General features: G+C 42.8%; 1 protein-coding gene across 5 annotated transcripts in view; it reads right to left on the bottom strand.

The window, feature by feature from the left end:
- Nucleotides 1-12,071, bottom strand: part of TSHZ2 (teashirt zinc finger homeobox 2) — a 410,600-nt gene that overhangs the window by 59,561 nt on the left and 338,968 nt on the right. The gene's annotated exons all lie outside the window — the stretch shown is intronic.

Below are 12,071 nucleotides of genomic sequence, written 5' to 3'. Positions count from 1 at the left end.
GGTCCATTGGCTGATGACTGGATAAAGACGACGTGGTGTCTTTATACAATGGAACGCTACTCAGCCATAAAAGAAAATAAAATAATGCAGCAACAGGGATGGACCTGGAGGTCGTCCTTCTAAGTGAAGTCAGCCAGAATGAGAAAGAAAAGTACCATATGATATCACTCATATGTGGAATCTTAAAAAAAAGACACAAATGAACTTATTTACAAAACAGAAACAGACTGAAGGACATAGAAAACAAACTTATGGTTCCCGGGGGGTAAGGGGGGGAAGGGATAAATTGGGAGTCCAAGATTTGCAGATACTGACTACTATACGTCAAATAGATGAACAACAAGTTTATAATGTCTAGCACAGGAAATTATATTCAATATCTTGTAGTAACCCATAATGAAAAAGAATATGGAAAGGAATATATATATGTGTGTATACGGATGACTGAAACTTTATGCTGTGTGCCAGAAATTGACGTAACGTTGTAAACTGACTATATACTTCAATTAAAAAAAAAGTTAAAAAAAAACAAACCTACAAAAACCCCCAAGAGGTGGTTTAGGAAGTACAGGTGTTTGTCATCACTATTCAAGGCCTAGGACCTCTCCATAGAGGAGGAGGTTGACACCCACAGAACTTTTTAAGGCTCACGGCCAGAGAGAGAGCTCTTTCTGACCTAAACCACATCCCTCAAGAGCGGAAACTGGATCAGACTAGTTCACCAGCACGTCTCCAGCACCTGGAACAGTGCCTGCACGCGGTAGGCATTCAACAATTATTTGCTGAATTCATAAATTGAGTTTTTGGCGAGAATAGCTGAACCCTACCAACTCTAAGCCAGTTTTCTCAATTTCTTGAAAATGTATTTTCAGTGTTAACAGTACACGGGAAAACAACAAAACCAACATGAGCATGAAGGACGGCGGGTTTACCCTTAAGCCTCGGAGAGCACATTCCTTGTTGGGGGGACATCAACCCCATGAGACACAAGACAAGTCATGAGGTGGTGGCAGCACCTGGGAAGACCCTGGATGCCCAGTGACTTGATTTTTTTTTTTTCTGCTGATTTTCTGATTGACCTGGGAAGAGCAGGCTCTCAGCACCTCAGTTTTACCTCTTACAAAGGAGAAGAAATGCGGATTATGGAAGCCCTTGGAATTTTTAAAGATTTCATGTGTTTTAAGACCTTTTAAATTTAAGATAATTATAGATTCACAGTAAGGTGCAAAAATAAGAGTCCCAGGTACCCGCCCCTTGGTTTCTCCAGTGGTGCCGTCAGCCTTAGAGCTGCAGAACTTTATCAGAGCCAGGCTCTCAACATTGGTCCAATACTGTTCACTAGGCTACAGACTTTAGTTTTGACAATTTTTGCACTTGTGTGTGTGTGTGTGTGTGTGTGTGTGTAGCCCTGTGCATTTTATCCCTTGTATAGTTGTCATTTGTGTAACTGTCACTACAATCAAATACAAAACTGCTTAGAGCAAAGAATAATGATATTAACAGCTATTATTTGTTGGGTATATACCATGTTATAAGTGCTCTGTGGGCGTTTTATATACATATTACATTATTTTATATATATATGTATATATATATATACACATATATATATATATATTACATTATTTAGTTTCACAACAGTCTGGCTACATGTGTTTTACAAAGAAGTAAAATGAGGCTCAGAGCACTGAAGCAACCTTGCAATGGTCACCTGCCCCAGGCAGTGAAATAGCAAAACTAAGTCTGCTGGATGCCAATACTCGCCCTCTTCTAATAACTCCATGCTGGGATTAACTTGAAGAAAAATCATCCCATAATCTTACCATTCAGAGATAACCATTCTTAATAATTTGGTTTATTTCCTATTGGTCTTTTCCATGAATATGCAGATTTAAACTTAACTGGGATCAAACCATATACACAATTTCTGTCTCACTTTTTCTCGACTTAACATCATACCTTACACATCATTAAAACTTTTCAGGATGATCACTTTCAAAGACTGCCCCAAATTCTATTGTTCTAAGATGGAACAAAATTTCCTCTGATGCCCTCAATCTGGCCAATAAAATGGCTTCCAAATTTTTTGTTACTGTAAGTATTACTATTGTGAACATCTTTGCACAAAAACTTGTAGGTGAAAAATATAAAGATATTCTTAGGACTGGATTATGAGATGTGAAATTACTGAGTCAAAACATAAGAACATTTTTATGATTCTTAATAGTATTTCTTAAATATTCAGGAGGCAGCATCCTTAATATATGGTACTAGCTACCCTCAGTCAGGGGCTAGTGAATTAGAACCTCCAGGACAAACCCTGCTCTGCAGCTTGATTTGTAAATAAAGTTTTATTGGAACACAGCATATTTATTGGAAACAAATATGCTCATATGTTTACATATTGTCTATGGCTGCTTTCACATCATGTCAGAACTGAGGAGCTGCAAAAGAAGCCATATGGCTAGCAAACTGAAAATATTTACTATTTAGCCTTTTACAGAAGAAATTTGCTGGCCTCCGTTCTAGATAAAAGCTATGGATGAGAGAGAACAATGACAAATTCACGCCAAACAGTTGCACCAAGCAGAGCCTCATGGTGGGGGCACACCTGGGAGAGAAGGTTATGGTGCACCCAGGAGCCTGTGAGTTCAGGGCTCAGCTTTCTTGCTCTCTTGTGCCAAGTAAGAAGCACACAGCTGATGTTTAATAAGTGCCTGCTGTTTGCTGCTGAGTATGGGGTTGATGACAAATATGGTGGCTTCCCCATCCTCCCTTCTCTTGGCTTGCATGGCTCTTGGAATTTGTCCTGGGTGGATAACTTCCTTTTCACACCACTGGTGTATAGAGAAAAGCAGCTCTATTATTTAAATTCTCCAAGATCAAGGATGTAAAATGAAGGCTGCCCCTGGCCCCACAAGACATCCAAATAAATCTCACGGCTTCCAAATGTGACTGTGTCACCCTGGGATTAATACCAAGTAATCCAGTGCCAACATCAAGACAGTGAAAATAAGCATTTACTCTCCCGGAAAATCATTTTATACTGATTACAAGTTGTAGCCTGTCACTAGGATGTGAATTGAAAATGTGCACATTTGCAAGGTTAATATTTCTCTCTAAAGTCACTCTCTCCCCTGCCCACCCCTATACCCAGCTCAAAAGGAAATAGGAGTCCCAAATAAATATTTGTCTTGAGACATCCTTATTCCAAGGTACAAAGTTTAAACCAGCTTTTCATTTGCCTCCAAGACTCCAGCACAACATGAAAGCAAGTAGCAGCGGTCTATCAGCAAGTGGCCCGGAGCAGCCTTTTCCAGCCTCAGCACTGTGACGTTTCAGGCCAGGTGATTCTCCGTCATCAGGGCTTGCCCTGTGCATTGTTGGATGTTCAGTAGCATCCCTGATCCCTGCCCACTGACGCCAGTAGCACCTCTCTCTAACTGTGACAACTTACATCTCTCTCGACATTATCCAATGTCCCCTGGGGATCAACTCACCCCAGTCGAAAGCCACGGGTCTAGAGATCTTAAAACAAGTGGGTAGCCAACCCAATAATGTTCAAACAGTGGAGCATGGCCATCCGCTGCCTTCCTAGCTCCATCTCTGTCACTACTTTACCTCCAGCCTTTCAACCCAAACCATACACGCTCTGTCACCTCCTGGCATTTGCTTGTCCTGGCCACACTGCCTGGAATTCTCTCTCCTAGTTTATCTATTCTGGAAAGTCACCTCCTTAATGAAGTCCTCCATGACTACCCCTCCTCCAGGCCTAATGGGGCGTTAGACACAGCTTCCTCCGGGCTCTCAAGGTCCTTTTGACAGGCAGTAGAGACATTATCATGTAGGTGTTGATCTCTAAGGCAGTGTTTGAACCCAAAACTGCATAGAACAAAATTGCCTTTGGGAAATCTCTTCAGTCCCCCTTCGATACAGTAGGAGCAGTTTTGTAGAGTTAACTCTGTTCAGTCATTTTGATGCTCACTCATGTTTGGGAAGTACTGAGTTGCACTAAAGGCAGGAATACTAGGGAACACTGCATGTGGATGTCTGGACCTTCAAACAATTGTATGTTTAGAAAATCTCTAACGACAAATGGGAGCAGGTCAAGAACTGCAGCATGCTCCTGCTTGTCTGCAGGGTTTGCTTCATTTTGCTTTAATATTGAACCTCTATAATTTTAGTGTCAGTGACTAATTTGCCATTGGAAGAACTGAACTCGATAACACATGTGAAAGTAACTAAACGTAGAGCCTGGCACACAGGTGTGCTGAGAGGCTTTCAGAACCTAAATCTAAATCTGCACTGTTCTTTCTTTCTTTTTCCTTCCAGTTTTATTGAGATATAATTGAAATCCAGCGCCGTGCAAGTTTAAGGTGGACGGCATCGTGATTGGACTTACAGGCATCGTGAAATGAGGCCCACAAGAAATTTAGTGAATATCCATCATCTCATATAGACACAAAATTAAAGAAAAAGAAAAAAAAGTTTTCCCTCCGCTGTTCTTTGAAAGTTACAGAGAAGAGCTTGGCCACCTGCTTCCTGTGTTTCTAAGCCAGCATTTTCTCTTGGGACCACAGTTGTTGGGCTCTTGCCCCATTCTTCTCACAACCTTCTAAGAAGTGCCTGTGTCATCACGGTAGGTTTGTTTGTTTCTGTGTGTGTGTGTGTTTTGGTGTGTGTTTCCCATTGGACTACAAGTTACTCGAGGGCAGGGGCCTCGCCCCTTTTATTTTTGTCTCCTAAAACCCAATAATTTGTGTGTCAAATGAAGGCGTAAAGAATGTGAGTTTGAATTAACATCTCCAGTGTAGCTTACTTCCAATTTTAAAAGTCTTCCCCTACCGAATAGAAACATTGTACGACATTACATCTTACGGCGTCTGTGTCCTATAGTGAGGACACATAACTTATTCTTCAGCACGCAGGAGGTGCCCGGCAAGTATTTGTTGTGTTATTACGACCGAGTCTTTAAAAAGTTCTAAAAGTAGGGGCAAGACGGCAACAGTGGAAGGGCGGAAGGGAGTTTCCTCAGCTGGTTTGGTAGAGGTGGGTAAGTCTGACCGGATTCTCAATGATCTTTGAACGCATCCTTACTTTCTCACTACCACTTCTGCCAATTCCACCGGCAGGCAGGCAAGCTGCAATAATGATGCGTCCAACAAGAGGGGAGCCCAAGAGCCAGGTTTTTTTTGTTTTTTTTGTTTTTTTTCCCAAATAGGAATTGAGAACAAGAGGTCTGGATATCCCCTCCCCAACCCTGATTTCTTTTACCCCCCCAGTGGCTTTTGCCTGGAGTACAAAACGACCATGGCATTTTCTAAGACTTCTGTTCTGTCCTCACAGGTCTGACTCTGTACTTTAAGGATGTCCAAGGCAGGAAGTCCAAAGGCAGAAACCACCTCTGAGGAATATCCCCACACAGAATCCAGGGAAAAGAAAATAGATCTTAACATGGTCCTGAAGCCAGAGGATCAGCTGAGGCCGCAGGCAGGAGCCTTCCTGGGTGGTTTCTCGAAGGAGGAGGCACCGCTCGGAGACAGCTGTTCTCTGCATGCCACACGGTGGGTGCACAGGGCGTTTGAAACGGAAAGTGAGGTCCCGTGGAGCTAGGTACGCTCACAATTTGCACTGGGACCTTAATGAAAATTCTAGCGGGAGTGATCGCACCCCACTTCTAAAGCCCCTCTGCGTACAGGCAAGTGTGTGAAGTCGGCAGCCAAGGAGAAGGAAGCGACAGCCATCTTTCCAGACCTCTGAAATCCGGATGACATCAGAAAGGGTGATTTAATTCCAAGGTGCACCAACGGGCTATTCACACAGAGGGAGGGAAAAAAGAATTTATATCCCTTTCATATATAAAAGGAAACAGATGTGATTTTCTTTACAAAAGAGCATTTCATTAAAAAAAAAAAAAAAAGAGGCGAGGCGAGGCAGAGTTAACATAACCATTATTCTCCATCTCAGGAAAAGCAAATCCTGTTTGCCTGTCATTATAGAAGGTAGCAAAATCCTTTCATCCAGTGATTAGTTGTAAACATTCCGCCGCCTTCTGGGAGCAGGCCTCTGTTTCCCATCTTACACCGAAGCCATTTTCTTAGACTAATGTTTTATACACACAGCTCAGATACAATGCAAACTCCCGGTACCCCAAAGGCAACGGGGCATTCGTTTATACTAAATCAGAAGTGTCACCCTTGGCAACCTGCAGCAGTGAAACATTTATTCAGTCTTGCATTCCTGGCACTTAGAATTATTTCTTTCATGCCTGATAGCCAAATTACAATATGGCAGGTTTCCCTGGAGCGATAGGATCATTAGTGCCAGCTCACAACATACTTTCAACTGATATGGCATTTCATGTACAGCTGCCAATCAAAAAATGGGATATGCAAATGAGGATGGGAGCCCTGGTGTACAATTCCTGTACCGCGAGCTCCTCACAGATTTCCTTAATGACTGGCAGTCATTCCGCTGAGTGGAAGAAGTGGAAAGAACACAGAGGAAAATTCCCCCAGGAAGCTGGTTGCAAGAGCCAGAAGTTTTTACGTTTGATTTCCATATTTATTCTCTTTCTTCCCCCCCCCCCCCCCCGTGTGTTTCTAAACAGTGGGCCTAAAAATACTGGGGCAAGGCTTGTGATACAAGTATAGAGCCTTGTCATTGCGACTGGGTCTGACGCCACGCGGAGACATGCGCTGTGGGTTCCATCAGAATACGGGACAGCGGGTCCAGCCTGCGCCAGAGGCGAAAAGGCAGGGTCACGTCGGGGCTGGAGGGCACGGTGCATGGAACGCCCTCCGAGGACGCGGCTGCCGCTCCGCGGAGGGGGCGGGGCGTCCCCGCTGAGCCCGGTGGGACTGGCCGCTGCTCGCCTCTCCTGCTTGTCTGGACCACCCTTCAGTTTTGCTCTCTCGATTGTAGACTCCGGAGCTTTCTTTCTGAAATTGCGGACGTTCCAAGCTCCTTCCTGCCTGAGGCAGGGACTGGGCTCTGTTGCTCCTAGTTATCCCCAGAACCAGCCCAGTGCCCGAGGAGGAGGTGAATCTAACTGAGTAAGCGAGAGATGCTCCCCGGGAACCAGTAATCGCCTAACTCTGCTTGGGGACCCTGGATTAGAGCTCAGGATCTTCTGGTGACCTTAAGACAGCTCTGTGGTGACAGGGGGACAAGTAAAATATTAAGGATGAGTTGTGAGAAGGGCTTGTCAGGCCCCCGAACGGAGGACGGCGCCTCCACGCTCCCCTCGCCGTTAGGTGCGGGGCTGCCCCTCGCCGCGCTGGGGCTGCGGTCGGCTTTTCTACGCCGAGGACCCCGGAATGCTCCCTGGGAGTACGTCACCCTCACACGCTAACTACCCTTTCTCATCTTGTGGGGGGTGAACTTACCTACTTAGCCAGGGTGTGTGTGCAAGACTAACTTCTGAGGTTTCCTGTATTTTTTTTTTTTTACTGAGAAGCTGGACACTCAGAAGGCAGTCACATGACATTCCAAAGCGATGAAGGTCCCTTTTCAGAAACGGTTACCTCCTTTCTGCTTCCTCTTTCCACATTGTTACTATTACACATGGAATACTTTTCCTGAATAACAGGATCTAGATTGATTCCTTTTTTTAAAAAAAATGGACAAATATAATGCCATTTAACTGTAATTTATACATAACCTCTATTTATGTCTAAAAAAATGGATTTGAGGATGCTGAGGGATGCAGATACCACACGGCTCATCACTGCATTATCTTATTTTCTGGTCAGGGCGTGTTTTTACTTATAACTGGGTGAAATAGGCATCAGAGTAATTTTATAATATTGAACACAGGCCCAGAGAGGTCAGTCTCCTCTGCTGAAGCCACACAGCTGGGAAGTGGCAAGGCTGGGACTAGTCAGTACTAGTGATGGCAGATCTGGCACACAGTTCCCAGCTACTGCTCCGGCAGGATCTCGGGGGTATCAGAAGAGGGAAACCGTAAAGGAAGGATATGGACTCTCCACCAAAAGATAAAATTGTTAAAAATGCTATATTCCCATCTTAATTTGATTTAAGTAAATATGGCTGCATGTGGCTAGATGTGGATGGCTTTATTCACAAAGCAGTTCTGGGACTGCATGTTGGCTTTCCTTCTTTCTGGGGTTTCCAGCCCTGGTCCAGTCTCTCGCCTGCAGTAATAAATGTCTCCCCCTCCCCCTTTTGTCCCTTCCTGCTATTTGTCTGTAAGCAAGAGCTGGCGCCCAGCTCCCAAATGTGTGCTCCCGACATAAATTTCCCTGTATTTCTGGAAGAAGTTCCTCCATCTCACAGCTCCACGGGGAATCTGGTTGACTCTCACACCTCCCCTTGGCCAAGGTCACGGGAGCCTTCCCAGGGGCACCATGCTGACTGGCTCAGATTTCCAATATAGCAAAAGGATGAAATGCAGAGTCCCAGGTGGAATTCCCCTGTCACCCTGAGGAGTGTTCTGGGAGCGCCTCAAATTGCAAATGTCAGATCTGACTTCTTTAGGAAGCCTAAGTTTTTCAGTTACCTCCTGAAATTATATTAAGGGAACGGCTAATCATTTATCACGGTATACCTCCAGAACTGAAATAACTAGCAAGCTTAAATAAATGAGGTATTGAGGAGGAAATGGGAATAGTGCATGGCTTTTTTTTTTTTTTTTTTTTTGGTAAGTAATACTCAAACGGTTATAAAATAAAAGTCATAGAGATTCATCCGCCCACACTGAACTTCGAGGGTACATGCCAGGATTAGGGCTGTACTCAGGCTGATTGCAAACTATACGTAAAAGGATGACTAACATTTGTGTAGTCGTTTTAGTATATAAAGCATTTTCATAGATAGTCTCTCAAAAGCCCTGTAAAGTAGGGTTTAGCATCCCATTTTACAAGGGAACTGCTGAGAAAGCAGCAGTGACTTGCCCAAGGTCATAGAACTAGGAGGTGAAGCCCTGTCTTGAACTTAAACTGTAGAACTTGGTCCTTCCCCTCATGCCAGGCCCTGGGAGTTTTGGGTTGGGGGGGGGGTCATATATGTAGTTACTATGAGTTTTGTGTGACTGGATGGTTTGAGTCTCTGCAGATATTACCCAGACAGAACTGCATTCTTTAAGGTATTTTTTTTCCCTCCATATGTAATGAGGGCTCAGAGAAAGAATTAAATCAATTTATAGAATAAAAATGAAGCAGATTATATATTTCACGCATTGGAGTTTGTACTCTGTGAAAACTGTACCCACCATATGCATTTAATTGTTTGTTTCTCCCACCAAAGAGCAAGCATATTGCATGGCAGTTAGTAGGGAGTCAAAAAATATTTGTTAAAGAAAGAAAGAAAAAGGAAGGAAGGAAGGAAGGATGGATTGATTCACGATGTCAGTACAAGTTGGATCATCAGAGAAAATTATATTAGGGATGATGGGCTTTTACTGGCAAACAAATGAGTTCATTTTGTACCTTTTGTTATGCGGCATCTATCAAATACAGTTGGCCTTTGTCAATCACAGGTTTAACATTTACAGTTTTAGGTATTTAGGGACAACCTTGAATGTCGGTGACGTGCCACCATTTGTGACTTAGTTGCAGCTCATTTGTGAATTTGGCAGAGAGTGAGCCAGGTTTTATGGGAAAGAGCAAGCCCCCAACGCCAGTGATGGGCCTGGAGGATCACCCAGCATGTGCATCTCAGACGGCCGGGCCTCTGCGGTCCTCTGTTCATCCTCACGTGTGTGACTCTGGAAGCACGAAAGCATTGCTCCTTTGTGAAAATGACTGCCCTAGGGAAGCCAACCGCTACAGTGAGCAGTGGTGGCTAAGAGACAGTGAAAGGTCTAAAAAGTGATGATTCTAAGCCGAGAAATCAAAGACTGGTGGAGGGGATTTTGTGCGGTAGGTATCCTTAAAGGTTTTGCCACCTATCTTTTGAATAATCAAGGATTTACTATGTACCAATTCTCTCTGAAGAAGAACAAAGAGGAATTGAGCTGTTTCAGCCTTGGTATTTTATACACATTGTCAGCATTCTCTGATTTAATCATTAATCAGAAGTGAGAATCATTATCCTCATTTTACAGATGACACAACCAAGCCTTAGTGAATCAATAGTCACACACAATCTCATAGATGCTGAATGCTGGATGCTGGATTAGAACCATGAACACAAGAGACTGCACAGGATGAGCTTGAAACAGAATCCGAATTGGTGAGACCAGCATTGTCATCACTATAGTATCTCTTTTATTAAAAATATTTCCTAGTTATTTGGGATAGAGAGGATTCCCTAAGAAAACTAATAGTAATATAATAATAATATCGATAGTCATTATTATCAAAAAATAGAAGGGCACACCAGTGCCATTCTGTTGAACTGTCATGTAAACAGTCCCTCTGAAGTCTTCAGAAAAGAGGTTACCTCCTTGTCCAGTTAAGTGTTGGCAGTGAAGGTTATTTTTTCAAGAATCTTATAACCAAATGAACCAACTGGATAATTAACCTGGATAATCTAAGCTTGAAAAGTGCATTCTGCATCCTCACCCTCCACTCCCGTTGCTGTTTTCATTGGATTTTAATAAAGGAAGGATGTGGGCTCCTCTTCTGCACTCTGTGTTAGAAACAGTCACAGATCTGCACAGAACAGGGCTTCACAACCCTCAGCCATTTGGAAAACAACCTTCATGAATTTTACCACGTCTGAAACTTATCCCTGTGTTCAATTATTTGCTTAAAATTTTTTTTGGAAAAAATTAACATACGTTTAAGAAACTTCACCTCGTTCTAAGAAACAATTCATAATATCATGGATACATGCGAGGTATTTTTATTTAATGATACAAAGCAGTACGTCATTGCTAAACAAAATCCACCCCCAACAGATATTACCTAAAATCACCTCTATTGCAGATAGTAGTAAAAGTCCTGCATTTTTGGAAACACTGGTATGGAAGAATTGATCAAATTTTAGTAAACCTTTCATAATGCACACACACACGCAATACACACACACAGACACTATCAACCTTCAAGGTGGGCTTTCCTTGACGTTGGTGACATTGAATTACTTTCACTGGGTAAACAGACTCAGAGTACGCTGTCCAGGTTGGGAACCAGTTTCTCAAAACTAGTTTTCGCCAGGCCAAAACTTTTTGCTACGTCCTTTTCCAGTGGTTTGATACATTTTCAACATCACAGCAACCTTTCCACTCTGGCTGATGACTTCCACGAGGGAAATCTGTGGCAAGATTGTAAAGACTCCGGAAGGAAGAGGATTTTAACCACAGATGCCTTTTGGTAATTATTAACTAGCAAGCCCCTTGGAAGAAGGCCATTTTCCCCCCACAGACTCTTGGGGTTGTTTTGACTTTTACCCCCCATGGTGTCAAAGGTGTCCCTTAGAAACTTTCCCATTTGATTTAATTGCTGTTTAATTCCTAAAACATTGCTTAGATTAGACATCGTGATTTATGCCACCATCGCTCTTCTCTTGGCGAAGACATCCCAAGAGACTGTCCACTCCTAATTGCCTGACTTTAAACAAGCGCATCTCTTCCGCGCCGTGAGCTTCCGACCCTGCTTAGGAGTCTCTGAAATACTATATCCTGGAGTCTGTGTCAGGTTACTTTCCGCCACTCAAAATTAACCTAATAATTTGAATGACAACTTAATTTACTTGCTCACTTTGTTTATTGAGGGCCTTTTATGTAGCAAGGGCTGTCTAGGTAAAAGAGATTAAAAAAAGCGAAACAGACAAAATAAGCAAAAAAAATCACCTGGTACCTGTCTTCACCAGGTGGTTAATCCAGGGTTTGAAAAGCCAGGGTGGGATGGAAAACATCGAATCCAGTGTTTCCCAAGAAAGAATAGTTTGTTTATTTTGTCACAATTTTTCCATATTATTGATCATCTCTAATGTTATTTTTCTTTAGTAATTTTATTTATATCAACTCACTTAAACATGTCATTATATTCTTTAGCTTGTCTTATGCAGGGTCTGTGAAGTAATAGGTTCCATGTGGCAGTTATATCTTCAAAACACATATTAAAATAAATTTTATAATAAGTAAATGGACCATTCAAATAAAA

This window comes from Camelus ferus, chromosome 19, assembly GCF_009834535.1.
Source record: "Camelus ferus isolate YT-003-E chromosome 19, BCGSAC_Cfer_1.0, whole genome shotgun sequence".
NCBI lineage: Eukaryota > Metazoa > Chordata > Mammalia > Artiodactyla > Camelidae > Camelus > Camelus ferus.
Note: the sequence above shows the minus strand (reverse complement) of the source record. Positions and strands in the feature narration are given on the sequence as shown.